Source organism: Malaclemys terrapin, chromosome 6, assembly GCF_027887155.1.
Source record: "Malaclemys terrapin pileata isolate rMalTer1 chromosome 6, rMalTer1.hap1, whole genome shotgun sequence".
In the NCBI taxonomy this organism is placed as follows: domain Eukaryota; kingdom Metazoa; phylum Chordata; order Testudines; family Emydidae; genus Malaclemys; species Malaclemys terrapin.
In genome coordinates this window covers 51123942-51151853 of record NC_071510.1, presented here as the reverse complement: position 1 = coordinate 51151853, position 27912 = coordinate 51123942, and the positions used below count along the sequence as shown (strand labels likewise).

Below are 27912 nucleotides of genomic sequence, written 5' to 3'. Positions count from 1 at the left end.
GAAAGGAAATGCATTGTGGGGGGAAATGTATTAGCCTATGGAACTCATTGCCACAAGGGATCATTGAGGCCAAAACTTTAGCAGGATTCCAAAAATGATTAGATATTTATATGGATAATGAGAACATTCACAGTTATGTTAGGGTCAGGAAGTCAGTGTATACTAGTATAGCTGGAAGAAAACTACAGACACCCAAGATGAAGTAGGTAAGCTAAGAATGCAACCAATGGTTTTCACAATCTAAAATAACTAATGACATGTGGAGCTTCTTATCCTTATTTTTACTTTCAAGTGAAACATGATTGACTTGACTAATTTATAAATATGAAGTAGGTTTTAAAACTCCACACACACTGAGTTTATTTCATACTGACTTAATAAATATTGTCAATCCACCATCATGAACTAGTTTTCTTTTTACATTCAGCATAGGATTTTTCATAATACACCTTAACCTCGATATAATGCTGTCCTTGGGAGCCAAAAAATCTTACCGCGTTATAGGTAAAACCGCATTATATCGAACTTGCTTTGATCCACTGGAATGCGCAGCCCTGCCTCCCTTCCCCCGGAGCACTGCTTTACCGCTTTATATCCGAATTCGTGTTATATCGGATCGCATTATATTGGGGTAAGAGGTGTAGTAAGAGTCCAGACGGATCATTTCAAGGTTTCATTGTCAGTTTTGGTTTGTTTGCTTGCTGCTGTCAGGTAACTGAAGGCATGGTTACCTGAAATTTTGTGATCTTGCGAAGTGAACTTCTATTTATGTCTTTTAGTTGTTTAAATAGCAGTTTTCTTCTGCATTTTGGTTTCTGAAGCTTGATTCAGTACTGAAAGAACAACAACTGATTTGGTTCTTCACAGCTAGTCTCAGAAGTTTCCAAAAACAGTTAAGTTATAACTGTTATATTAAAGTTTATTTATATAAAGTTATATTAAAGTTTATTTAACAATAAATTTCTTTCTTACTATTAAGTGTGCTTTGAACACTACAATCTCTTCCCTGTAGTGGAACTGGTTTGTTGGGTTTCCCCTGCCATTAAATATTGTATGAATCCACACACGCCTACAATTTGTGGGAGGGGCAGAAAAATGTATTTTTTTAATCTGTCAGAAGCCTATTCTGGTGAGTATGCTGATTATACAGAGTCATTCATTTAGTCACATTTGATGAGTCACTGAGATTCTTCCCAAAGAGACAATGTGTACAGTGTGTATTTAAAAAAAGGGATGTCTTAAAGAAGGCCAAACTTTAATTCCAGTCAAATGTTACTATCTCTAAAATTTTAGTCCATTTCACTGCTTGGTTTTTGTTCCACACCATAAAAGCGAGAGAGAAAGACAGGAGGACAGAAAAATGGTAAATTATAACATGCTTTTCTCTGTGTGTAGGTGCACACACTTTAAGCTTTTATCTGACTAAATCATTTAGGGCTCAGTGTGCCTTTAAGGCATAGCTTGCTGTTGGCAGTAGGTAGAGGAACTTTGGGAGGAATTATTCCCCCTGTATAGCCAGCCAGCTCAACTGTTTGGTGCATATGAGAGACAGAGAGAGCTGGAGTTAGAAAGATGGTGCTTTTCCTTTTTCTTTAGCACTAGAGATTAGTCCTGGCTTACTTGTATGATTATAAATAGCAATGGAGAAAGAGCAAGAGTCAAAGACATGCAAAGCTATCCCTACAGGGCTCCAGAATGGAGCTAGGAAAGAGTCATTTCAAGCTCAAAACATGACCCAAATATGAAAAAGTTAAAAAACATTTTGAGTGAATCTTGAACTGGAGTCAGGTACTGGGTGAATTTTTTCTTTATTCACTTCATGAGCGCTGGCGAAATTGACTAAAATCTGAAACTGCAGAAGAGTTTCACTCAAAGGAGGTGCAAACCCATGCATAAAACATCTCCTTAGCGCCCTAAGAACCAAAACTGCTGAGAGTCTCATAGCTCCACTACTGTGTCCCTTGAATAGGAAACAAAAGTAGGTCTGATTCTGATCTCACTTACATTGGTTTTATACAAGTGTAGCTACTGTGACTTCAGTGGAGTTTCTCCTGATTTCCATGGAGACTTAGTGACTGTAATATAGGAGATTAGAACAGCCATCTCTACTACCTGTAACAGGACACTAATGCTAGCTCTTGTTTCTATAAGAAGTATTTCAAAAATTGACTGTGCTGCCTTCAGTAAGAACAAGTTGTTCAGCTATGAAATACAGCACTAGACCTTAGAAAGAAGGGCTCTCTCTAGCTCTCGCTGTTAGTAAATGATAACCAACATTAATGGTACCATAAGGAATATCAGGTTTTGCCCTTTCAGACTGGGACAGTAGTTGATTGCAGTATGAATGGGCAAATGACATCTGCCATCCACTGGCAATCTGACCTGCTGAAATATAACATGTGGCACTGTGCTGGAAGGGAAAGGAACAAACATTGAATCCCTTTCCTCCTTCATTCCTCTTTCATCCTCAGCAATGGCATTCTTCTTCTGCTGCTATTGCTTCACTCGGTGATGAAGCCCTAGTATTTTCAAACAAGGAGGAATGATGGTGGTTAGGATGCTCGATTGGGACTCTGGCGACACACATTAAATTCTCTGGTCCACCACAGATTTCCTGTATGACCTTGAGCAATTCATTTAGCTTCTGTGTTTCAGTTCCTCCTCTATAAAACGAGGATACTACTACTTTCCTACTTCACAGGGAGCTGTCAGGTAAATACATTGAAGATTATGAGGTGCTTAGTCATGAGGATCATATAAGTACCTCAGACACACAGAACCGCTTTCTTTGCTGTGTATGATAAAGGGACATGAAAAGATGCAATTTGTGTTTTGTTGGCACAGATAAGCAATAAAAGGGACTATGCAAGTCCAAGAGAAAATATCAATCTAGGTTAAAAAAAAGTCACATGGCTGATGGACACTATACTGCGGAAGGCCCTGATGAGAAAGGAAGTAACACAGTCTATGGTATGTCCAGCTAGCTTAACCACGTGTGAGGAATATCCTTTCCAGTGTGCTTGGGTCCTCACCACAGCACTGCTACAAACCTGCAAGAGAGAGAGAACCTCCAAAGGGGTTTAGACAGAAATGCTTCAACACTTGTTTTTGTTAATAAAAGGGTGACAGATACATACAAATTAAAGATGAATGTGAACAGCCCTGGACTTTGGGGTTATTTAAAAATCTAGATTTGAATTTTTTAGTTTGGTCCCTAATATGGGGATGTGTTGTTACATTCTGTGCTTAGTAATGACACATTTCATTCACATAGGGCTTTTTATCCAAAGGGCTCTACAAAGGTGTGTAAGTGTTATTTTTATTATTCCCATGTTAGAAATAGGAAAACAAAAGCAGAGAGGCAGGGATTTTCAAAGGAGTTTATGGGAACTAGAGGCTACATTTTTAGAAGTATTTAGGTGCATAGTAGAATTTTCAAGAGTGCCTAGGCATTTAACTCAGACTTAAGTGCCTAGGTGTGTTTGAAAATCCCACTAGGACACTTATCTGCATCTCTAGGCACTTGAATACCTCTTAAAATCTGGGTCTAGGTGCACAAATCTCATGATTTACAAATGAGTTGGGTGCCTAACTCCATTAGGGTCCTTTAAAACTGCTAGCGTAAGTCACTTGTCCAAGGTCTCACAGCCAGGCTTTGACAAGCCTAGAGCCCATTTTTAACACTCTGTTCAGTGTTCTAACAGCTAGACTACATAGCTACAAGACTCACTAACTGATGTTCCCCCTCACATCTAAAGGAGAATAGACTGCTCTGAATTTCAAAAGGTTATATTTATAATACTGCAAACTGACCCCATTGTCCTAGATTATATTCTCTCACTCGTCCATTCTATAGCTTTCAAAGTAATTAAAAGAATATGAATATGAAATTCAGAGACCAAAAAAAAAAAAAAGGTTAATTGACAGATGCTGAAGGATAAAATAATTTGCATCTGCAGGATTTTAGGATAGAGCTGCAAGCAAGATGCACCAGCCACCCCTAGAACATAGTATGCTAGTGTGAACCGACTGTTTGTTACATTCTTAGGATTAACGATAGCAGTGCACACTGCAAATTTATTCAGCTCCAAAGTAGTTTCATATCCACTGCATACCCAACTGCAAATATGTTATTTTTTTCTTTTTTGGAAAATTTAATTTTGTTTTATATTAAAAACTCATGCTTATGTATGCTACAAAATTTGCAGCAAAATTACTATTTTTTTACCCAATTTATTCACTGTCTTTTTTAAAACTAGAGGAATGTATAAGGAATAACTGCAAGGAGAGTGCCTGGGAAGCCAGCCAGCCCAGGGAGAGCCTGGGGAGCCCACCTGGTGAGATGCCAGGGACCCAAGTAACCTGGGAGTCCTGGCTTCCCAACAGCATGCCAGGTGGGCAGGGGAACTGAGCAACCCAGCTGTCTGCTGTGGGAGGGGAGGAATGTTAAGGAGCTGGGTATCTCAGGCAGGTTGATAGGCTGGCTGCTCAGCCTGCCTGATTTCTGTCAAAATTTTTGATGGAACCCACACATTCCCACAATATGTTTTGATTCCACTGAACCAGCATTTTAGGCAGAAAATTTTCAACCAGCTCTGCCTCTGGCCCGGAGACAGTTATTGTTCCAAAAAAATAACATCCTTGCAACTTGCATCCTTGGAGTTCTCAAACACTGTGCTAACACTGCCCTAATTTACTGTAAGTACAGAGCACTGTAACTTTCCTATTGCTACATTTACCATTAACTCAGTTTGGCACCCTTGTATCAGAGGTTTACAAAGCTGCAAGTAGCATCTCTTAACATATGATAATTTTGTCTGTATGTATCTGTAATGATACCGTGTGTTACTATACTTTCTGCCAGTGGTGAAATTAAACTGGAAATATGAGAATAGGGATGGCTGATTAACTGGGTATTTTTTTGGTGGCTGCCTCTGTCTGCATACACCCATTAAAACTTGTTTTTTCCCCTCAGCATCCAATGCCTCTGACCCCCCCCCCCTCAACTCACGGCTAATTTTTAGATTGAATGTTGAGTTTTGGCACCATGAGGCAGGAGGTGACAGTCATCAGAGCCTAAGAGTGAGAGGCTGTGGGAGTGCAGGAGAGAGTTGGATAGGCTCTCACACATTACTGCACATAGGGCTACCATACAAACTAGAGCTGGCCATGCAGACTGATTTGAAATTGGTCAGTGTACACAACAGTAGTGGAAATCAGAACTAGAACAATGTCAGCTTTCCATAATGACTTTTTTGTTATTTAAGTAATATTAGCCTATTTATGACCATCTCAGTGGCACCACTGAGAATTTTCACTGTTTATCAGGAGAAACGTGCTTCATAGTGAAGTACATTTCCCATGGTTTTTTTGGAAGGAGTCCTGCCAACAAGAATTTCAGTCAAGTATTTGTGCTTCAGGTTATTATTATTAAACTATAAAATATTGTTTCCTGCAGCACGTCATTGATTGCTAGCTGGGTTACACCTTTGGATTTTTGTTAAGGCATGGTGATAAATCGCAATCTGACTTCATGCAGTATTTGTACTGCTATGCAGTGACATGGCCAGTTGAAATAAAGGAAGAGATTTGCCCACTATGCCTCAAACTGAGCACAAAGGCTAACAGTAATTCATTACCACAGGGTTAGCAGAATTGTAGACATTAGTCAACAATTTCCTTCCTGCCATTTAGGGTAAAGGGTTAAAGTTCAAGTGTAACATGGAAAACCTAGCTTTGTAAGAGAAGATGCATGGGGCTTACAGTTAATTCTTCCCTTTTTTGCTTCACTTTGTAAATTAATTTCGGTGCAAATCTTGTGGCTAAATTCTGCCTTTGGATGTGTGCACATCTCCCACTGATTATAGTGGAAATTATATAAGACCCTTAGTGTATATAAGTAAGTAATGTGTCTTTTGCAAGAAGGGCCCCATTTTGGTAAGACCCATTTACATAGTATGAGCCACACAGTATTTCTAATCTGAATATTACACCCCCAAACTTGCTACTTTTAACTTGGCCACCATTGTAACACCTGTGTCACAAAAGGAGTGACTTCCATACTCTAGTACTGTACATTTCAGTGCCTGGATAAATAAATGTTTCTGTACAATCCTCTTCACTACATTACTTTTACATGTATCATCTATTGTTGCTTTAGAACTTCTGTCTCGAATAGCATCATATGTTGCATTAGACTGGCTAGCAAAAAGTGTATTTTGTATTTGCTTAAAGAATTGTGTAGAAAATGCTAAGCAAAAAGCAAATCTAGGCTTTTTGCAGTTTTATAATATCAAATCAGCAAGATCCTCACTAATTCAGAAATTGTGTGGATCATAGGAGGATTATAATATGAGCCTGTAAACCAGAGAAGCTTACTTTATTACTAACTATTACCATCGTTATTAATGCAGCTCTACAGGGGTGTATGGCACTTTACAGACATACAAAGCCAAAACCACTGTGATGGTGGGCATAAAACCTAAATATCACAAGTAGCAAATGAACAACAAAACACTGTAGTAGGTGCATAGAGATGGAGAGAACACCCACAAAAACACAGTATTGTTCTTGGGAGAATATTGTTCTGTAAAGTCATATAAGTTGCTACACACAAAATATTAAAGTTGCAATGTCTAGTATTCAAATGTTTGGGCATTTCCTAAGTAAGATTGGCCTTAGAATCATAGAATATCAGGGTTGGAAGGGACCTCAGGAGGTCATCTAGTCCACCCCCCTGCTCAAAAGGGGACCAATCCCCAGACAGATTTTTGCCCTAGATCCCTAAATGGCCCCCTCAAGGATTGAGCTCATAACCCTGAGTTTAGCAGGCTAATACTCAAACCACTGAGCTATCCCTCCCCTCCAAAAATATGGAATGCTTCATGAATTTGTGTGTCATCCTTTCACAGGAGCCATGCTAATCTTCTCTGTATCGTTCCAATTTTAGTATATGTGCTGCCGAAGCAAGCACTGCCTATGTAGGAGTTGGAAGGTGTGTCATCCTGAAATCCCTTCCCTCATTCATGAAGTAACAGGACGATCTCATGGTTACAGTTGAATGACACACTGGAGAACTTGATCCTCTCTCTATTTCTGCCACAAAATTCCTATGTGATGCTAGACAAGTCACTTAACCCAAACTTTTCACTGGTGGTTGTTATATCCTTGGGGGCAGTAGTTTTAGGAAGAAATCACTTGAGACACAGAGAGCTGTGAACCTTAAAAGCAGCCATTTATTTCCATGCACTGAACTAACCACTAACCAAAACCAGCCAAAACTGGCTGGGCTATCCCCTAATAATCTAACTCAGTTGCCATAGCAACAACAAGGTGCTATTACCACGACAACCAAATACACAACATATTCTTCCCCCCTTAATAAGAACATCCCCTAAATAAAACAAACACTAAGCTAGAGAAGGAGGGTAGACTGCCTACATTCCTGGCTAAACCCCGGGGATTATTTTGCCCCATAACCATGGGTTCGCCCTAGCTAAAGATCCAGCCATTGAGGAGGTGGTCTGTCTCTAGGTGGATTACGGCGAACTTCTGGTGTTGTTGCACCCGAAAGTAACTTGGGCACAGGCCTGACAACGGGCTCAGGGTTTGTAGCGCGAAGGGGTGAGGATGGGGTATCAGCTCGTTCCGGGCAAGGGGGTATCTCAGCCACCGGCAGTAATGGAGGATAACAGTCAGGAACAGGTGATTCTTGATTCGGTGTCTTGCCAGAAGGGGTCAAGTCAGACAACTCAACTGAAGATGAGTCCTGAGGACTGGTATGACCTGGCAACACCTGATCTACATGTCGCTGCCAGGTCAGATTCTCTGCAGTCCGGACTGTGTAGGAAACAGGCCCTGGTTGGGCGATGACCGTGGCAGGGACCCATTTAACTCCAGAAGTATAATTCTGAGCCAAAACTGACTGTCCCAGGCTAAAGGTTCGGTCTTTTGCTCTGGGTGCACGCCTGATGACTTGATATTGCTGCTGACATTGCACAATTTGTCTGGGTTCAGAAGGTTTCAGCAGATCAAAGCAAGCGCACAGCTGTTGTCCCATCATTAGAAAGGCCGGGGATGCCTTGGTCGTAACATGAGGTGTGTTTCTGTAGCATAGTAAGAAGGTGTCCAGACGCCTTTGAATGGATAATTGTCCCCTTGCCAATTTCAAAGCTTGTTTCATTGTCTGAACAAATCTTTCAGCTAATCCATTGGTGGATGGATGATATGGTGCTGAAGTGATGTGGTGTATCCCATTTACCTTCATAAAATTTTGAAACTCCTGAGAGACGAACGCAGTCCGTTGTCGCTTACAAGTTGTTCTGGCAGACCGAAATGATTAAAGAGTCCTCGTAGTTTTTGGATAGTACTCTCTGCAGTAGTGGACTGCACTATAGAAATTTCTGACCATTTAGAATGGGCATCTACCACCACCAAGAACATGCTTCCTTCAAGGGGGCCAGCAAAGTCAACGTGAATACGTTGCCACGGGTTTTCAGGCCAGTCCCATGGGAGTAGGGGCACCCACTGAGGTGCATTCCTGACACCCTGACATGACATACAAGCTCTTGCCTTCTCTTCAATAGCACTGTCTAATCCAGGCCACCAAAAATAGCTTCATGCAATTTCCTTCATGTGCATTATTCCACAATGACCGGAATGTAGCCGTTCTAACATGTGATCTCAGTGGTGGTGGGGCAATGACACATCTTCCCCACAACAAACAACCAGATTGGATCGATAACTCCATCCTCCTGGACATGTAGGTAACAAGGTCGGGTCAGACCAGAGAGGTTCGGCGAGATTTTCCATGCATCACCAGGTCCATAACTTGGGACAATACTGGGTCAATGCGAGTTGCCGTCTTTATCTGAGTAGCGATGATGGGTGTATTCGCTACCTGTTCAAAGTGAAAGATTTCCTTTTGGGCAGTATCTTGATGTTTGACTGGCAAAGGCAACCTTCAGAGACCATCCGCATTGCCGTGCAGAGTGGATTTCCGATATTTGATTTCATACGTGTGCGCTGAAAACAACAATGCCCAACCTTGCATACGACTAGAAGCTAATGCAGGAATGCCTGTGTGGGGTCCAAAAATTGAAGTCAGAGGTCGATGGTCTGTGAGAAGAGTAAACTTCCGCCCAAACAGGTACTGATTAAACTTCCGAATTCCAAAAATAATTCCCAATGCCTCAGTTCGATTTGGGCATAGTTAGTTTCTGCTTTGCTTAGAGTGCATGAAGCAAAAACAATAGGTCTCTCTTCTCCCGAAGGCATAATGTGTGACACAACTGCTCCCACTCCATAAGGGGAGGCATTGCAGGCCAATTGTAAAGGTAAGGATGGATCAAAGTGCATCAGAACTTAGCATTGCATCCTTAGCTTTGTTAAATGCAACATCACAGGCTTCAGTCCACTTCCAGGTCTTGTTCTGCCCAAGGAGTTTGTGAAGTGGTTTCAGCAGTGTGGCTAACTGTGAGATGAACTTTCCATAATAGTTCAATAGACCTAGAAACGAGCGAAGCTGGCTAACATTTTGAGGAGGGGGAGCCTCCACAATAGCCTTAACTTTTGCAGGGGCCTTATGAAGACCCGTAGCATCAGTGATGTGTCCCAAATATTCAACAGAGGGCGGCAAAAAAGCCAGAGCCAGCCCTGCCAGGGGCCCTGTAAGTGTAGCCATGGTTTTAGTTTCAGGTTTCACAGTCAGTGCAAACACGCCAGTTCTCACTCCCTTCCAACAGCAAAAAGGTTTGGTTTTTTTGGTACCTTGACTTCTACTTCCTTCTGTTGCTGGGGCAGCACAGATATCCCATCCTCGTTGCTACTTTGTTGCATCCTTGGGGGCAATACTTTTAGGAAGAAATCACTTGAGACACAGAGAGCTGTGAACCTTAAAAGCAGCTATTTATTTCCACGCACTGAACTAACCAAAACCAGCCAAAATTGACTGGCCTATCCCCTAATAATCTAACTCAGTTGTCATAGCAACAACAAGGTGCTATTACCACGACAACCAAATACACAACAGTGGTCATTGTATGTTCATTTTCTGGATGCCCTACTTGAGACCTTCCAGTAGGATTTGAAGATGTGCTGAGCACTCACAACTGCCTCGGACATTAATGGTATTTATACTTTGAACACATCAAGTGGTATATAATGCTAAGTACGCCAAAAAAATCTTAGTGATCTCAAATTGGACACCCAAAATTAGTGGACACCATCTCTCTGTGCCTCAGTTCCCAATCTAATCAAATGCGGATAATTATTTCCCCTGATCTTGCAGGAGTATTGTGAAAATAAATTAATGTTTGTGGAGCACACAGATAGCACAGATGTGCACTGTTAAAAAGAAGCCCTGAACAAGCTGTTAATTCTGTCTTCAGAGCAGGATTTAGATGATGGTCAGTAAATAAGGTCATAGGCCACACACTGAACCAGGAGAAAATAAAATATTGAATGGCTATCCAGTAAGTGAGAACTATAGATCCCGTGCACTGAAGGATCCAGGGTGCTATGGAAAAAAGTATGTGATCATAGAAATGTAGGGTTGGAAGGGACCTCAAGAAGTCGACAAGCCCAGCCCCCTGCACTGAAGCAGGACCAAGTAAACCTAGAACTTCCCTGACAGGAGTTTGTCTAACCTTTTGTTAAAAACCTCCTGTGACTGGGATTACAATCCTTCCTTCCTTCCTAAGTGAAGTATTTTGCACTTGTCTTTATTGAATATCATCTTGAATTAAGACCAAAGTCTCCAGTTTCTCAAGATCATTTTGAATTGGAGGAATTCTGTCCTCTAATCTTCTTGCAACCTCTCCCTGCTTGGTGTCAAATTTTATAAACATACTCCCCACTCCATTATCCAAGTTATTAATGAAAATATTGACTAATACCATACCCAGAACAAACCCCTGTGGGATCCCACTAGATACATCTTCCCATTTTGACAGCAAACCATTGATGACTACTCTTTGAGTATGGTCTTTCAACCAGTTATGCACCCACCTTATAATAATTTTTAGACCACATTTCCCTAGTTTAAGAGACTGTCATGTGGGACTGTGTCAAAAACCTTATTAAAATAAAAATATATACAGTGGCATAGCTGCAGCATTTTAAGTGTAGACCTACCCTCAGTGTCCTTGCCCACCCTGTCCCAGTCTTCCCCACAGGTTCTTTGTCCCAATTTACTCTCTCTGCTATCTCCCTCCATAGTTTGAGCTCTTGTCTTTTCTAAAGCTCAGATCCTCCAAACTGCCTCTTCACAGCATCTGGAGACCACAGGGCAGATAGTTTCCCACTCTCAATTCTGGTGTCTGGCAGCACAGCAACCTGGAGCAGCAGTTGCAACAAGTCCTGCTCAGCCTCTGCAGTCCTGGGATGGAGTATGCTCAGCACAGGTGGCATAGCGAGTTTTGCTGCCCAAGTCTAACAAATCTCTACTGAGCATGTGCCAACTGAAGGGTTCTTTTAGAAGCCAAATTTGGGGGGAAATTTTCACAGCAAATGGCACACCCCTGACACAAGGCCAACCACTTTGCAGCGTTCCAAGGTTTTGTTCCAAAAGCACCTGAGCTCATCAATGAAAGGTTATAAAAGTTTTCCTTCACCGTCTCAGATTGGCAAAACATTTTTGCCTAATATCCTTTTTGGGAATGGGCAAACCATTTTAGCTGAAGCTTAAATTATATATATATTTTAAAAATGGCAGTGTGAGGCAGACACTGGGCATGGAAAAATTCAGCCTGAATGATTACAGTTTAGTAAAGTTTTAAGTGACTGACAACCAAGTCTTATAATTAAAAGTGTCAGGCAACCTTGAATCTGTGTAGCACTAACAACTCTGCTTAAAATTGTTTTGTTTCATTTCTTGTTCTCCCTCCTGCCCCCAAAAATATTCAAGGATGAGAATAGGAGTAGAAAGTGCCAGAGTTGAAAAGTGAGATAAATTATTAAATTAATTTCTTTCATTCACACATTTTGTAACCTTTTTCCTCTGTAACAAAGTCAGGCCGGACAGCTGAAGGAGGGTCTGGGAAAACAGGCATGTTAGCCCTAGAATGCTAAAGGCCCTTTTTTCTACAAGCTGGGAAGGGGTTACTTCAGGTCAATTAGGGACACCTGAGTCCAATTAAGGGCTACCTGAAACCTGTTAAAATCTCTCTCCTGGTGAGGGGGAGACAAACTGCTGCAAGGCTAGAGGCAGTAGGGAGATTGGTTTTCTCCAGTTTGAGAGACTCCTCACCATAGGGGAGACACCCAAAACCCAGTGCCTGTTTAGGGGAAGGGCTGACACCCCGGTGCCAGCGACAGGACAACACCTGCCCCAGTGAGGGTCCAGGGAAATGTAATCCCCTTTTGTTTCAGTGCGTTATAGACTTTTCCCCTTTGTTTGGCAGAGGAGCACTCCTCAGTCCTGCCCTGAGGCCTACTGGGAAGGCTCTGAGAAACAAACCCCGAAGAGGGAAGACAGACACACTCCAGAGTGGGGGGCTGATTTACTCCAGACCCAGCCCCTATCAGAGGAGGGAGCACTAAGTCTGGCGAGGCAGAAGGGGTGCCCTGCCACACCTCTGATAAGACTGTTCTTAAGCAGTCAGTGCACCTTCTTCTTCTCCTTGATGCCAAATAAAAACAGTGCTAGCACCAAAGTGGTTCAGTTGCATATGAACAATTCACTCCCAGAAATTCAAGCTACAAGAGACAATGTACATATATATCAAGTAAACATGGGTAAGAAACACATTTTTGATTATACTGATTTAGTGTCTTATTGATTTGTATGCACTGCTTAAACATAGACATGTCTAACTTGCAAAGGAGGCCAACATCCCTAGGACATTTGTTCAAATTCAGCCTAAATGGGTGGATGGCAAAACACTGGTACTATCTGATTGCTGTTTGATGGCTTATGTGGAGTTCTTAGTCCACTTACCAATGGCCGAGTATCTACAAAATGAAAGCCAATACCTCCACATTCGGTTTTAGTTGGTACCTTTCTTGGCAGTCTCAGCAGAGAGACCAAAGACTGAGGGGCATTGGGATTGAATTATTTTGACCTCCAGAAATGGTCCAGAAGGAGAAACAGTACCGAGAAACTTTAATTTGTCATAGCCTATGCTGTACTGATCTGCGAATAAATGGAAGACTTAATTCCCCGGGACTGCCAGCCTAGCACCATTCATGACCAATATATTCATACACATTTTTTTCAAATGGACTGCAGTCTGAGTTTATTCAGAGAGAAGCTCAGGGAAAATGTCTTGAAACAGCTGAGAGAAGACTGGACAGAACACCATGCTCTCCTTTTCTTTGTATTTGCTAAAAGAGGTTTGCATTTAGTCAACACAATATGGCAGGGTACAATAGTCACCTACACAAACATTCATTAATCTGGAAAGTGTAGGAGCACACAGTCAGCTGCTGTGACAAGCAGGATTCCCTTTCAGACTAGAACACCCTGCTGACACTTCCACCTATTCTGTAGGATCATTACAAGAGGCTCCAACAGATGATAGCTGTCCTCTCACTGCCGCACATCATTCTGTAAATATGCTCTGGTGTGAACAAGATTGTCTCAGAAATGCCAATAAGGCTGAGAGCTTTTATGACACAGTAGTGCAGTTCTCCTCAGTAAACCTCTACGAGCTATTGTTTTATCAATCAAATGTGGCAACTGGGACTGAGAAAGAAACAGTTTGGACAAAATAAGATAAAGCTAATCTGTACAAACAAGAAATTCTGAAACAGTCATATCTTGCCATATGGTAGACGTTTAGGCAACTCATCCTGTAATTGACAGTTACAAGTGCTGTATATGGACACAACAATTGCAACAAACATAGATGGATGATGCTCCAAATATTTATGGAATTCTACAAGATTATAAAGATGAAGCACAGCCAACATCATCATTCAGTGCAAGTATAAATTTCCTTTCCTCCTCCAGCCCCATATACCTATCCCTATAGCCTTCCCAGTTTGTATGTTTTTTCCAGCTGAGAGATGGGTGAACTTGGAATGGTGACTGTCTGAACAGCCAGGAAAATCCCATTATCTATTGCTAACCAACATCTTCCCATTAGAAAGTTTAAGCTACACAGCTTGTATCAGTTGTTCACCCCTAACAGCATAGTTTCCTGTCAAGTATATGAACTATCACTTCTGACGCCTACTACTTATCAAAGCCTAATCACCTGTAAGTGTGAGTACACATATGCATGTGTGTTTCTGGCCTTACAGGCCAAATTTAAGAGGACATTTGGTATTCTGGTGATGTCTGCTTCCAACTGGGGTTCTCCTTTGACAGCTATTTCTGATAGCACCATGAATCTGTGCTTTTGGAAGCTCTCCTGCAGTAGACCCTGTTAGCCACAACCTTTCTGAGCACCAATCTTGTGTCACTGGGCTTATCCACTTCTGACCCTTTGTGGTCTCACCAGGGGTTAATGATATCACCAGCTGAAATCTATTGCCCCTTTAAGGATGGCTGAGAGTCCCACCATTAAAGATTATACTTCCATCACCTGGTCTCACTCCCAGCAGTCTCCATAAGTCTGGAGGGGAACTTTCCCTTTAAGAGGCAGCCTTGAGAATTGCTCTCTGAGGTCTCTCAATACTGATTTATTGGTAGCAGCCCAGCTAGTGCTATTTCTGTATCCACCAGCTAAACTCTGCAAATGCTGTTCAAGGCAGGACTGGACTATAGCAGCCTGGGCCCCTAGGCTACAGACCCCACTCCAACCAGGGCTCTGCCTCTGTAGCTTAGCCCCCATGCTGAGTGACTCCCCCCCCCCTCCCCAGATTGTCGGACTTCAGTCCATGCCTATTACTGTAAGTATGAGTTGGCTATTTGTTTATTTTGACAAACAAAAGTTTTTACTTAAAATCCACCAAAAACTGCTTTAGCAATTTTCAATGTATACCTTTGGTTCTATTTATTTATTTATTTAAAAACTCTTATGCCATCACTACAAAGATATTGGGCTAAATCCCGCAATCTTTACATAAAGTGAATTTCCATTGAGTTTTAACTAACTTTAGGCTTTACCATATTGTTAGAAAATGGATAGTTCATGGTCATAAAACTGTGTGCATTTTGATTTACCCTCTATGTCCTGTAGAGGGTAGTACAATTCCATGCTCCTTTATTTTCTGTTTCCAGCAGGTTGCAGGAAATATTAAATACAGACTAGCAAAATAGTTATGATTCTCAGCTTTTGTTGATTTCACCTGGAATGAGCTTTTGGGTTGTCCCAGCTTCTGAAATAAAAGCCACATACTGTTCATTTCAATGTACAAGCTGTGCAATGCTGTCAAACAGTTTTTAATAACCATTTCTTATAAAATTATCTCAATGCACAAAATAAATCAAATAAACCTTTGTCTTTTTCATAGGTAGTATGTTACTTTTATCAGAGTTTATCACAGTAGTTGTACAGAGTTCTTTGTCTGAAATGTACTGTACCTTGATTTTAAAGAACTGCAACCACATTGTAACAGTGGAGTCATATTGCTGAATGACAGTCATATTCAAAGTCTGATGACCGTTTAGCATTCAAAATATCAATGAACTCTTCCAGTTTCACCTTGTAGAGTACCTGGTGTCACATAATATTAAAGGCCAGCACTAAAGCATTACAGATGTTAAATTCAATGGTACCTAGCACCTGGTATGTTCTTACCCACTTGTACTCTTACCCAGTACATTAGGAGATTTTTATTACAGCTGGAAGAAAGGAAAGGGTCCAGATACCCATGGTCGAAGTCTTAATTACAGGAGTATACACGGAATAATCCCTAACTCAATATATAGAGCAAGAATGCAGAGCTAGCCTTACTCATTGGCTCTAGAACCCAGCATGCTTCTTGCAGGCTGAATCTTTCTTAAAAGCAAACAAAATCTTTGGAGTTTCAGGTAAAGTAAAACAAAGATGTGTGACAGCAGTATCCTGGCTTCACTGAGATCTGAGAGTCAGTTTATCTCATCTCCTTCTCACTCATCTTGGTAGTCTATGGCTAATATAGTTTAAAGAGTTTACCTGGCCAGTGTGGATTTAAAAACACATTCCATTCATAGAGTTCCAGTGTCATGTGTGGAAGACACTATAAGGCTCAACCCTGTTTAGAAGGAGCACTGCTGATATGACAGGATAATTTGTTCTCCAAACACCATTCATTGCTTGGCTTTTCTTCTAAGACTGCCAGCAAGGGCACCAGATGGGGAAATAAGCTATATGCTATAAAAACCTATCCACTAACAACCAAATTGAAGCCACCACCATGTTTCATACAGATCACTGAAAAGTCATCAGTTGATACTGCTTTAATTTTGGTACCAACCTGGGTTGGACACAAATTGGTGAGGCTATACATTCCATTTATTATACCAATTATTGTACCATTCAGTTGCCCCAGAAATTATGCACACATACAAACACACTTGCATTCTATATTACATATGCTAATGAAATCCATTGTCATTAGTGCCCCTAAATGGAGAAAACTTACAACTAAAAAGTAAAATCAGTTAAATTAGCACAGTGTAAATGGCTGCAAAGCTGAATGCACAGGCACAGAATTAGTTACTCACTTCAAAACCGTTTGAATGATTTTGTCTATCACTGACTATGAAAGCATCTTTTTCTTACTGTGCATAGCAGTATGTTCACTGTAGAATGATACTGCCCTAGCGAAGTGAACTGCATGATAACTCCTAAATGCATATATCAAAATAGTAACAGTAAAAAGACTGCACTTTGTTTGCTATACAGTTCTAACAGCTTTCTAGAGAGGAAGACTAACGGAGCAGATGAACAGAGTAGTAGATTAGTGCATTAGCCTGACACACACGAGACCTGAATTCAAATCCCAGTTTACTGGTAGGTTATAATAAGTGAACATTAATGTTCCTGTTTCAACTTAGTCCACAACTGTGTACATCACTAAACCACCACGAGACTGGCAGCCTCTGCCCTAGAAAGGCCAAAGATTGGAAAAAAGGTGCTGCAGGTAAAGACTAGAGTAAATAGGCAGAACTCTTGTGGAAAAACCTGCCAGTCTATTTGACATCTATCTTTAGGTATAAGAACTTATTGTATTGCTGTGGTAATTGAAGACCAAGCAATACTATGCCTAGTTCAAGCAAGTTCTTTAAATCCTTTTATCCCAGCACTGAGGTCTGCTTTTCAAACCATCCATAAACTAGGACTGTATGCAAAAGTGTGTGCACAATTGCATGTAAAAATGCACATGACTCCATATCTAATTAGAACTACCATGTGAGTAAAACACATATTTATGTGAAATCAGCTGATTAAAAGCCTATCATTTATGTGCACATAGATCTTATTTATATGTGTGGTAAATTACACGTGAAGATGAGGAATGTCACACATTTTGCATATAGTTTTGAAAAACAGGTCCTACATTCACTCAGATTTTTAGAATACAAAGGACTCCTTCTCCACGTGCAATGCAGATGTCTAAGCAAAAACAAGTCAAGCAAAACCAGCAGACCTCAGTTGTAAAAATCAGTTTTTCACACTTTGGTTCACAAGATGCAGATACATCTCTCTTTGATCAAGACAATGAGATTCCTTGTACTTCATATATGATTTCCTCAGAAAGAGAGTTTTGAGCTAAATTATTGCAGACAGACTTGTTAAGGCAAAAGAGTGATCAAGAATATATAATTTGACAGGCTTTAGCCCAGTGAAGTTAGTGGGTTTCACAGATGTGAGAACAGAATGTATTCCTTAGGCCTGGTCTACACTACAACTTTAATTCGGATTTATCAGCGTTAATTCGAATTTACCCTGCAACCGTCCACACAACGACGCTATTTATTTCGAAATAAAGGGCCCTTTAAATCGATTTCTGTACTCCACCCCGACGAGCAGAGTAGCGCCAAAATCGATTTTAACATTTCGAATTAGGGATAGTGTGGCCGCAATTCGATGGTATTGGCCTCCGGGAGCTATCCCACAGTGCATCATTGTGACCGCTCTGGACAGCAATCTAAAACTCGGATGCACTGGCCAGGTAGACAGGAAAAGCCCCGCAAACATTTGAATTTCATTTCCTGTTTGCCCAGCGTGGAGAGCACAGGTGACCACAGATAGCTCATCAGCACAGGTAACCATGCAGGCCGATAATCGAAAAAGAGCACCAGCATGGACCGTACGGGAGGTACTGGATCTGATCGCTATATGGGGAGAGGATTCAGTGCTTGCAGAACTTCGTTCTAAAAAGACGAAATGCCAAAACTTTTGAAAAAATCTCTAAGGGCATGATGGAGAGAGGCCACAATAGGGACTCAGATCAGTGCCACGTGAAAGTCAAGGAGCTCAGACAAGCCTATCAAAAAACAAAGGAGGCAAACGGTCACTCTGGGTCAGAGCCGCGGACATGCCGCTTCTACGCCGAGCTGCATGCAATTCTAGGGGGGGCCGCCACCACTACCCCACCTGTGATCGTGGATTCCGGGTCGGGGATAGTCTCATCAGCTACACCTGAGGATTCTGCCGATGGGGGAGAGGAGGAGGAGGATGAGCTTGCAGAGAGCACACAGCACTCTGTTCTCCCCAACAGCCAGGATCTTTTTCTCACCCTGACTGAAGTACCCTCCCAACCCTCCCAAGCCAGTATCCAAGACCCTGACCCCATGGAAGGGACCTCAGGTGAGTTTACCTTTTAAAATATAAAACTTGTTTTAAAAGCAAACGGTTTTTAATGATTGCTTTGCCCTGAGGACTTGGGATGCATTCGCGGTCAGTTCAGCTACTGGAAAAGTCTGTTAACGTGTCTGGGAATGGAGCGGAAATCCTCCAGGGACATCTCCATGAAGCTCTCCTGGAGGTACTCCAAAAGCCTTGCCACAAGGTTTCTGGGCAGTGCATCCTTATTCCGTCCTCCATGGTAGGACACTTGACCACGCCATGCTTGCAGCAAGTAATCTGGTATCCTTGCCTGACAAAGCCTGGCAGCGTATGGTCCCGGTGTTTGCTGGCATTCAAGCAACATCCGTTCTTTATCTTGTTGTGTAATCCTCAGGAGAGTGATATCACTCATGGTAACCTGGTTGAAATACGGGAACTTAATTAAGGGGACAGAGGTGGCCGTTCCTACTGGGCTGTTTGCCTGTGGCGGAAAATAAATCCTTCCCTGCAGTTAGCCAAGCGCAGATGGGAAATTGGCCCTGAGCTTTTCGCGTTTGGCTAGCAGGGATCTTCCCTGTTACCAGCCACGCGGTGGGGGGAGGGGTACCGTGATCATCCCAGAGAATTTATGGCGGGAGGGGGGCGGCGGCAGGGGGGGTGGGTGGTTAGTTTGGCTCCTGCAGGGATCTTCCCTGATACCAGCCACGCGGTGGGGGGAGGGGTACAGCGATCATCCCAGAGAATTCATGGCGGGGGGTGGGGTGGGGTGGTTAGTTTGTTTTCTGCTGCTGCTGAATGTTAACAGAAAAACCGCAGCACTCTACAGGCTATGCTTGGTATGTGGGAAAGGAGGGCGCAGAAGCTGTAAGACAATGGCTTACCATGGCCGCATGCAAGCCGAATTCTGTTGCCCAGACCTGTGATCTCTAGCAGCAAAGCCACAGGCACTCAGCATTAAGAGGCAAAATGCGACCTTGCACAGAAATCACATGTGCTATGTAATGTGAATAGTGTTGGTCACCGTGAAAGAGTATAAGCATTGTTCTGCAAAATGTATCTTTTTAAACAATTCTCTCTTTTTTTCCCCTCCCTACAGCTGCAAATTCCTCAAGCCTCCCTCCTCCATCCCGAAGGCTATCACAGATAAGGCGTCGTAAAAAGAAAACGCGAGATGAGATGTTTTCAGAAATTATGGAATCCAGCCGCAGTGACAGAGCTCATCTGAATGAGTGGAAGGAAACAGTTTCAAAGTATAGGAAAGAAGCCAGTGAATGTGAGGACAGGAGGGACCAATGTGAGGACAGGAGAGATGCTCGAGATGAGAGGTGGCGGCAGGAAGATGAGAGGAGGCAGGATGCAACGCTGGGGCTGCTGCGTGAGCAAACAAACATGCTTCGGCGTCTGGTGGAGCTTCAGGAACGGCTGCAGGAAAACAGACTGCCGCTACAGCCCCTGTACCCTCCTCCCCCCTCCCCATGTTCCGTATCCTCCTCACCCAGACGTGTAAGAACGCGGGGGGGAGGCTCCGTACACCTTCCCATTCCACCCCAGTAGACAGCCCAAGCAAAAGGCTGTCATTTTTTTTAACCTTTTTTTAGTGGCCTTTTGCTTCCCACCGATCCTCCTCCCAAATCCCACCCGGGTTCCCTCCCTCTTTTTCTAATCTATTAATAAAGAATAAATGATTTTTAAATGATAGTGACTTTATTTGGTTTGAAAGAAAGCTGGGGGAAGGGGGAGGGTGGGTTCCTTACAGAAAATGAGTCAATAAAGGGGGCGGGTTTTCATGAAGGAGAAACAAACAGATATTTCACCCTGTAGCCTGGCCAGTCATGAAACTGGTTTTCAAAGCTTCTCTGATGCGCAGCGCTTCCTGGTGTACTCTTCTAATCGCCCTGGTGTCTGGCTGCGCATAATTAGCAGCCAGGCGATTTGCCTCAGCCTCCCACCCCGCCATAAAGGTCTCCCCCTTACTTTCACAGAGATTGTGGAGCACACAGCAAGCAGCAATAACAATGGGGATATTGGTTTGGCTGAGGTCAGAGCAAGTCAATAACGATCACCAGCGACCTTTTAAACGGCCAAATGCACATTCCACCACCATTCTGCACTTGCTCAGCCTGTAGTTGAACAGCTCCTGACTCCTGTCCAGGCTGCCTGTGTATGGCTTCATGAGCCATGGCATTAAGGGGTAGGCTGGGTCCTCAGAATAACTATTGGCATTTCAACATCCCCAACAGTTATTTTCTGGTCCGGGAAGTAAGTCCCTTGCTGCAGCCGTTTAAACAGATTAGTGTTCCTGAAGACGTGAGCGTCATGAACCCTTCCCGGCCATCCCATATTGATGTTGGTGAAACGTCCCTTGTGATCCACAAGTGCTTGCAGCACCATTGAAAAGTACCCCTTGCGGTTTGTGTACAGGGTACCCTGGTGCTCCGGTGCCAAGATAGGGATATGGGTTCCATCTATCGCCCCACCACAGTTAGGGAATCCCATTGCAGCAAAGCCATCCACTATGACCTGCACATTTCCCTCAGTCATTACCTTTCGTAGCAGCAGCTCAGTGATTGCTCTGGCTACTTGCATCACAGCAGCCCCCACAGTAGATTTGCCCACTCCAAATTGATTCCCGACTGACCGGTAGCTGTCTGGCGTTGCAAGCTTCCACAGGGCTATCGCCTCTCGCTTCTCAACTGTGAGGGCTCCTCTTATCTTGGTATTCAGGCGCTTCAGGGGAGGGGACAGCAAGTCAAAGTTCCATGAAAGTGCCCTTACGCATGCGAAAGTTTCGCAGCCACTGGGAATTGTCCCACACCTGCAACACTATGCGGTCCCACCAGTCTGTGTTTGCTTCCCGGGCCCAGAATCGGCGTTCCACGGATAGAACCTGCCCCATTAACAACATGATCTCCAAAGCACTGGGGCCCGCGGTTTGAGAGAATTCTGTGTCCATGTCCTCCTCACTCTTGTCGCTGCGCTGCCGTTGCCGCCGCCTCCTCTCCTCGTTTTTCTGGTCCTGGTTCAGCATAAACTGCACGAGAACGCGCGAGGTGTTGACAATGTTCATGACTGCTGTCTTGAGCTGAGCGGGCTCCATACTTGCCGTGGTATGGAGTCTGCAGTGTTCACCCAGGAAAAAAGGCGCGAAATGGTTGTCTGCCGTTACTTTCATGGAGGGAAGGAGGGAGGGGTGAGGCTGTACCCAGAACCACCTGCGACAATGTTTTTTGCCCCATCAGGCACTGGGATCTCAACCCAGAATTCCAATGGACAGGGGAGACTGTGGGAACTAGGGGATAGCTATGGGATAACTACCCACAGTGCAACGCTCCGGAAATCGACGCTAGCCCCAGTACATGGATGCACACCGCTGAATTAATATGCTTAGTGTGGCCGCATACATTCGACTTTATACACTCTGTTTCCAAAATTCGAATTCTGTAAATTCGGATTATTCCTGTAGTGTAGACATACCCTAAGACAAAAGAGGAGCAGTCCTAGACATAAGAAAACAGAAACAATCATATTAAAACAAACAGCCTGCATGACATACTTGGCTTGAATACTGAGCAAAGCTCAGCAGGGTAAACTTATCTTAGCTTTAGTAAATTACTATGAATAAGAGTTACTTCACATTTCCCTGGAGAGAACTCCCTTTTCTAGTCTCTTCTACTCTGTCCTTCAGCCAGTCACTGGTTTACTAGGCAGCATTAGACATGAACACATTTTCCTTCTGTGTCCCAGAACACCCACTCTACAGCTACTTAAATCACATCTAATCCTTTGATATTCAAGGTGGTTACAGAATTTCTCTTCTCCAGCATGTTGTGGGAGGGGGGAAAGGGTGTTTCCCCTCATGGTCTGGTTTATCATCACACCAGGCAGCCTTCTCACCAAGGTGATGTTCACTTAGATGCATTCAACATTGTACTCACTATCAGGCTGCTACTTCCTCCCGCCACAATTCTCCTATAAAGGTAAACACTTGCAATATGTGTCTCTGTAAACTGCTGGCATCCCCTAACTAGTGGGCTTTTCTACACTGGGTCATTAAAGTGTATTACAACATATTTACTAACACAATGCTAAACACAAGTTAGCATTATAGGGTGAATCCTATTGGTAACCCTGACAGGCTGATGTGACGTTCAGCCTGGAAGTATAGTCCAAACAGTCTCCTCTCATTCCCCATGTACCTAGAAGAAACTAGCAACCAGCCCTGCTCCTTCCATCATATCTGCCTTCAGGAAAGAAGAGGCAGGTTATATGCTACCTGCCTTCATAGAATTTGTCATGATTGGCTGAGAGAGAGGAAATCCATGATCCATTCGCACTACCAGGGCCGGCGCAACCCATTAGGCGACCTAGGCGGTCGCTTAGGGCACTACAATTTGGGGGGCAGCGACCGCGGTGGTATTTCGGCGGCGGGACCTTCCGCCGCCTCTGGGGGGGGCAGCATTTTGGGGTGGGACCTTCTGCCGCCTAGGGCGGCAGAAAAGCTGGCGGAGCTCCTGCGCACTATGAGGCTTTAATTCTGAGCCCTACTCAGAATACTATCCTGTTACTCTAGGACCACCTCCTCTCTCCCAGTGATGGCTTTTGTCCTTCCTGGTCCCCTTCCCCTCTCCTTCTGAGTTGAACTCCTGGAGCAAGATGGCCTCACCCCATGGGTAAGTCTACACTGCAATTAAAAACCCACTGCTGGTCAGTGCCAGCTGACTCAGGCTCACAGGGCTAGGGTTAACAGCAGCATATAAGTTTGTTGGGCTCAGGCTGGAGCCTGGGTTCTAGGACCCTGCAAAGTGGGAGGATCCCAGAGCTTGGGCTGCAACCTGAGCCCAAATGTCAGCCCCGCAGTTAAACAGCCCTGTAGCCTGAGCCCGAGTCAGCTGGCACAGGCCAGCTGCGGGTGTCTAATTGCAATGTAAACTTACCTTAAGACTTCCCTCTCTGGTCTTAAAGTGCCAGACTACCCTGAGATGCTACTCATTTATAGTTTATTCAAGCAGCCTGGAAGACCATTTCTACCCTCCAATATTAGCTGCTTTACTATATCCAGAGGATGTTGTTCTAATATCTACTCTTCCTCCTTAACCCTTAGGCCTTTCCTCAGGGCACTCTTTTCCTTGGCTGTTGCTGCCCATGTTCCTAATAGATACTGAGGGCAGGTTTATACCATGGGCTTAAAATCAACCTAAGTTACGCAATTCCAGCTATGTGAATAATGTAGCTGGAGTTGATGTAGCTTAGGTCGACTTATTGGGGTGTCTACACTGTGCTGGGTCAACAAGAGAAACTCTCCTGTCAACTTACCTTATGCTTCTCATCCCAGTGGAGTACTGGAGTTGACAAGAGATCAATCTGAGGTTGATTTAGCGGGTCTTCACTAGACCCGCTAAATCGACCCACGGTGGCTCGACCACGGTAAGTGTAGACATACCCTAAATAGAGAAGGCTTAGGAAAGTTATTTGGGTGGGAGGCTGGGGAAGCAGGGGAGAGGATTATGCTTTGTCTTTCAGATTAGATGTATTAAACTTTTCCTGTTTTACTGAATGACTCTTTAGATTTGGACATCACAAAAACAAGAGACTGGACCTGAGCAATTGAGGGTGAATGGGTGTTTTAGTCAAACAGTTTCAAAATTTTTGTTTTTGGTATATTTTATGCATTTTTATACCTATTTCAAGTCATTCAAGTACTTGAGAGAAGAGCAGTGTTTGTGAAAGATTGAGTTTTGGGTATAAAAATCTCCCTTTCCTGCAGTCTAGTCTTACAGGGTATAAGAGGCAAGACTTGGTATCTCTGATACTTCTAATGTAAATTAATATTGCAGAATGAGGCCCATTCTCATTTGCTTCCAGACTCTCTGCTTTGCAATCCTAAGAGACCAAGATGACATGTAGGGTGTCATCTGATTCTTTATATCTCACCATTTACCACAACAAAATTATTGCCCAGATTGAGGTGAACGGTGTGTTTGGATTGAACAGGGGCTTGTGCTGTTTTCTTCTCAGTCAGTCATCACTGTTAAAATACATATCCCTATCCAAACTTGGCATTAGTCTTTTGAATCCAAAAGACTTTATTATAAAATGAAATATGCTCAACATTTGGGATCATGCTGCTCCTCCTTTTCAAAAGCCCACAAACTGAATTATTGTATTACATGCTATAGTGAATGATACAATATCACCAGCTGCTGTGAAAAAGACCAAGACAAAGAAAGCAATGAGCTGCAATACTTTGCAGGGTCAGCATTTGCTCAGGTGCATTAACATTTCCTTCCACATTAATTGGTATCAGGGATATATTAGATGGGAGGCATATCAGTTATGGCATTCATCTGAATTCTTTGTATATTTGAATCTAGTGTTGATTATAATATACTGGAATCAGAGGTTTTCAAACTGAATACCTACTACCAAATCCTGTGCTGATGGTCAGGGCTGACTCCAGGCACCAGCGAAGGAAGTAGGTGCCTGGGGTAGCCAACAGAAAGGGGCGGCAGTCCGTCCGTTGTTGGGGAGGCATGTCCGGGACTGCGGCGGCAATTTGGCGTCAGGTCCATTAGTCCTTCGCTTCCTCTTCGGCAGCTGCTCAGTCGGGTTTTTTTCTTTTTTTTTTCTTCGCCGCCGCTTGGGGTGGCAAAAAAGCTGGAGCCGGCCCTGTTGATGGTAGAGCAGAGACAAAATCAGAATCTCTATCCTGTGGGAAATTCCAATAGCAGGACTCACTCCACTTTTAGCAGCCCATGTCTCCTCTGCTTTGCCCATAAGACTTGCTCAGAGACATCCTAAAGGTCTGCTACAAGTGTGGAGAGCTGCAATGAGTGCCTGCCCAGGGGAGTTAGCCAGGAAAGGGTGGGGGTGGGGAGGTGCAGACAGGATGGCTTTTTTCCTAGTGTCCAGTGGGGAGTTAATCCAGCCCTGTATATATTGTATGTATTGTGATAGACCCAGGCCAGTTGGGTACAGCACAATAGCAGAAAGCAGATATACTGGCCACTGGATTAACAGTTTTCTGTTCCCTAACTGACCAGAGCAGGGGCTGCTCCAGGCTAATGAGAACACCTGACTCCAATTAACTTGCAAAGAGTCAGGTGAGTCCATTAAGCTAATGTGACCACCTGACTCTAATTAAGGCCTGCTGATACTATAAAAAGGGCTCACTCCAGTCAGGCAGAGGAGAGCCAGGGGTAAGGCAGTGCAGCTGAAGGGCTGGTTAATGAAGGCATCCTCAAGTTATTGATAAGGGAGCCCTAAGGTAAGGGTGAAGAAGGGAGAAGCAGGAGAGCTGTGGGGAAGTGGCCCAGGGAAATGTAGCAACTCTGGCAGTGAAAGGATGGCTGCCAACAGCTGCTACCATTAGGGTCCTTGGGCTGGAACCCGGAGTAGAGGGTGGGCCTGGATTTCCCCCCAACCCACCACTACAGGAACACCACCTGGGAGGGGAAGTCAGGCCCCTGTCAGGACAGGAGGCTAAACTGTTCTAAAACAAGCCCTAGGGACAACAGAGACTGTGGGAAGTTCTCTCACCAACCTCCTTGCTGGCTTATGATGAAAAGGGCTCAGTAGACTGTAACCCTGGCCCTAGAGAGAGAAGGGCTATGTGGAGGGTCACAGAGAGCCACTGAGGCTAGCATAAACCGCCTAGAAGCGCAGGACCCACGGGGACAAGGTCAGAGCTCTGCCACAGTGTTTATATATTTAGCAGGTGCTCAGATGCTACAGTGATGTACACTCTATAAAAGAGAAGATAGACAGAGGAGAATCACATGCCTTATCTTGTTTGTAGAATTCCATGTCCTGGAGTTCAAAGGAATCTTTTACTATAAAAGTTAAGCTCTTATATGTGGTAAAGCTAGTCAGAGGCATGAGAAGTAGGTTCTGAGACAGAGTGATGCTCTTGTTTCATCTGGCTGTTGTAGATAGGTCAAACAGAGAGGTAAGAGCTGACCTTACGATTTCTTTCCTGTAATTGCTAATTCTCTTAAGGATAAAAGCTTAAGCTAGAAATAGTCCTGTGTCATGTGGTTATTATGGAAATATTTTTAAGTTACCATTTTGCTGTTGTATGCTATAACCTTGTTTTTGTATGAAACTGTATTATATATGCTGTATTATTTATGCCAGCAACTGGCTCCATTTTGAAGGGGCTTTCTAACTGAAAGACATTATCTAAAAGCAGAGCTGGTGCTAGCCCACTGGGGACTCTTAGGAGTAGGCTGACCAGATGCCCCAATTTTATAGGGACAGTCCCGATATTTGGGGCTTTGCCTTATATAGGCGCCTACTACCCCCCCCCCCCATCCCGTCCTGATTTTTCACACTTGCTGTCTAGTCACCCTACTTACGAGGAATATTTTGCCCCCCCCCCAATACTAAAACAGGCAAGTTCTTATAATAAAAAGCAAACAGGGGGCCTCCCTTGAGCTGCTTGGGGCCCTATGTAATTGCTTAGTCTGCTTATGCCTACCACCGGCTCTATCTAAAAGTAATCCTTCTACAAGTGATCCATGGCCTTAAAACAAAGGCAGAAATGGTGACTGAACAAAAAAGGCACAAGCTAAATGACACATTTCCAAAGCAGAGTGCAAAGGAATGCCTGTTTCTGAGAACACAACGAATGCATACGCATTTTTTGAAGGTGCATTCACTGCTTTGAAAATCTCCCTAGGGAGGTTAGATGGCAGCACTGGACTCAATAGGAGAGAGCATGTGGGTAAATTATGGTCATTGTCATTGATGTTGGCAGTCCCTTGATTTCCCACAGACCCAAAATGCACTATGCTGGAGAGCTGAGTTAATTGAAAGACCCTTTGAAACCTGCTACCAAAAATCTTTTAACTTGCAACTGCAAACACAATATCAGAGGGCACTTTTATTTTGAAAAACCTTCATAAGCCATCATTCAGTAAATGGAAGTGACAGAAAGTGCAGCATAACTGCCTATGATCAATTCACATTTATAGACTCTCCTATCTCCCCAGAGGATTCAGCCTGAGTTACACCCACAGTTCTCCCAATATTTGCCATTCCTCTTGTATTATTATTGTTTCTGTTGGTGCTCACAGAACCTTGCCCACCCACTCCTGTAATAGACTCATAACCTCTGGCTAAGTCACTAAAGACTTCAAGTAACAGATAATCCACTATTTACACTAGTTTAAAGCTGCAAGTGACCTGTGCCCCCTGCTTCAGAGGAATGCAAAACAAAACAGGGTCTCTGCCAATCTGACCTGGGGGGAAA

The 27912-nt window shown here is 43.5% G+C and overlaps 1 non-coding gene across 1 annotated transcript; it reads right to left on the bottom strand.

Annotated features, from left to right (window-relative positions):
- Nucleotides 1–6866: 6866 nt before the first annotated feature.
- On the bottom strand, nt 6867–6973 carry LOC128839891 (U6 spliceosomal RNA). Its single transcript, XR_008445547.1, has one exon. It is a non-coding gene; the product is annotated as a U6 spliceosomal RNA (small nuclear RNA).
- Between the last annotated feature and the right edge of the window lie 20939 nt (nt 6974–27912).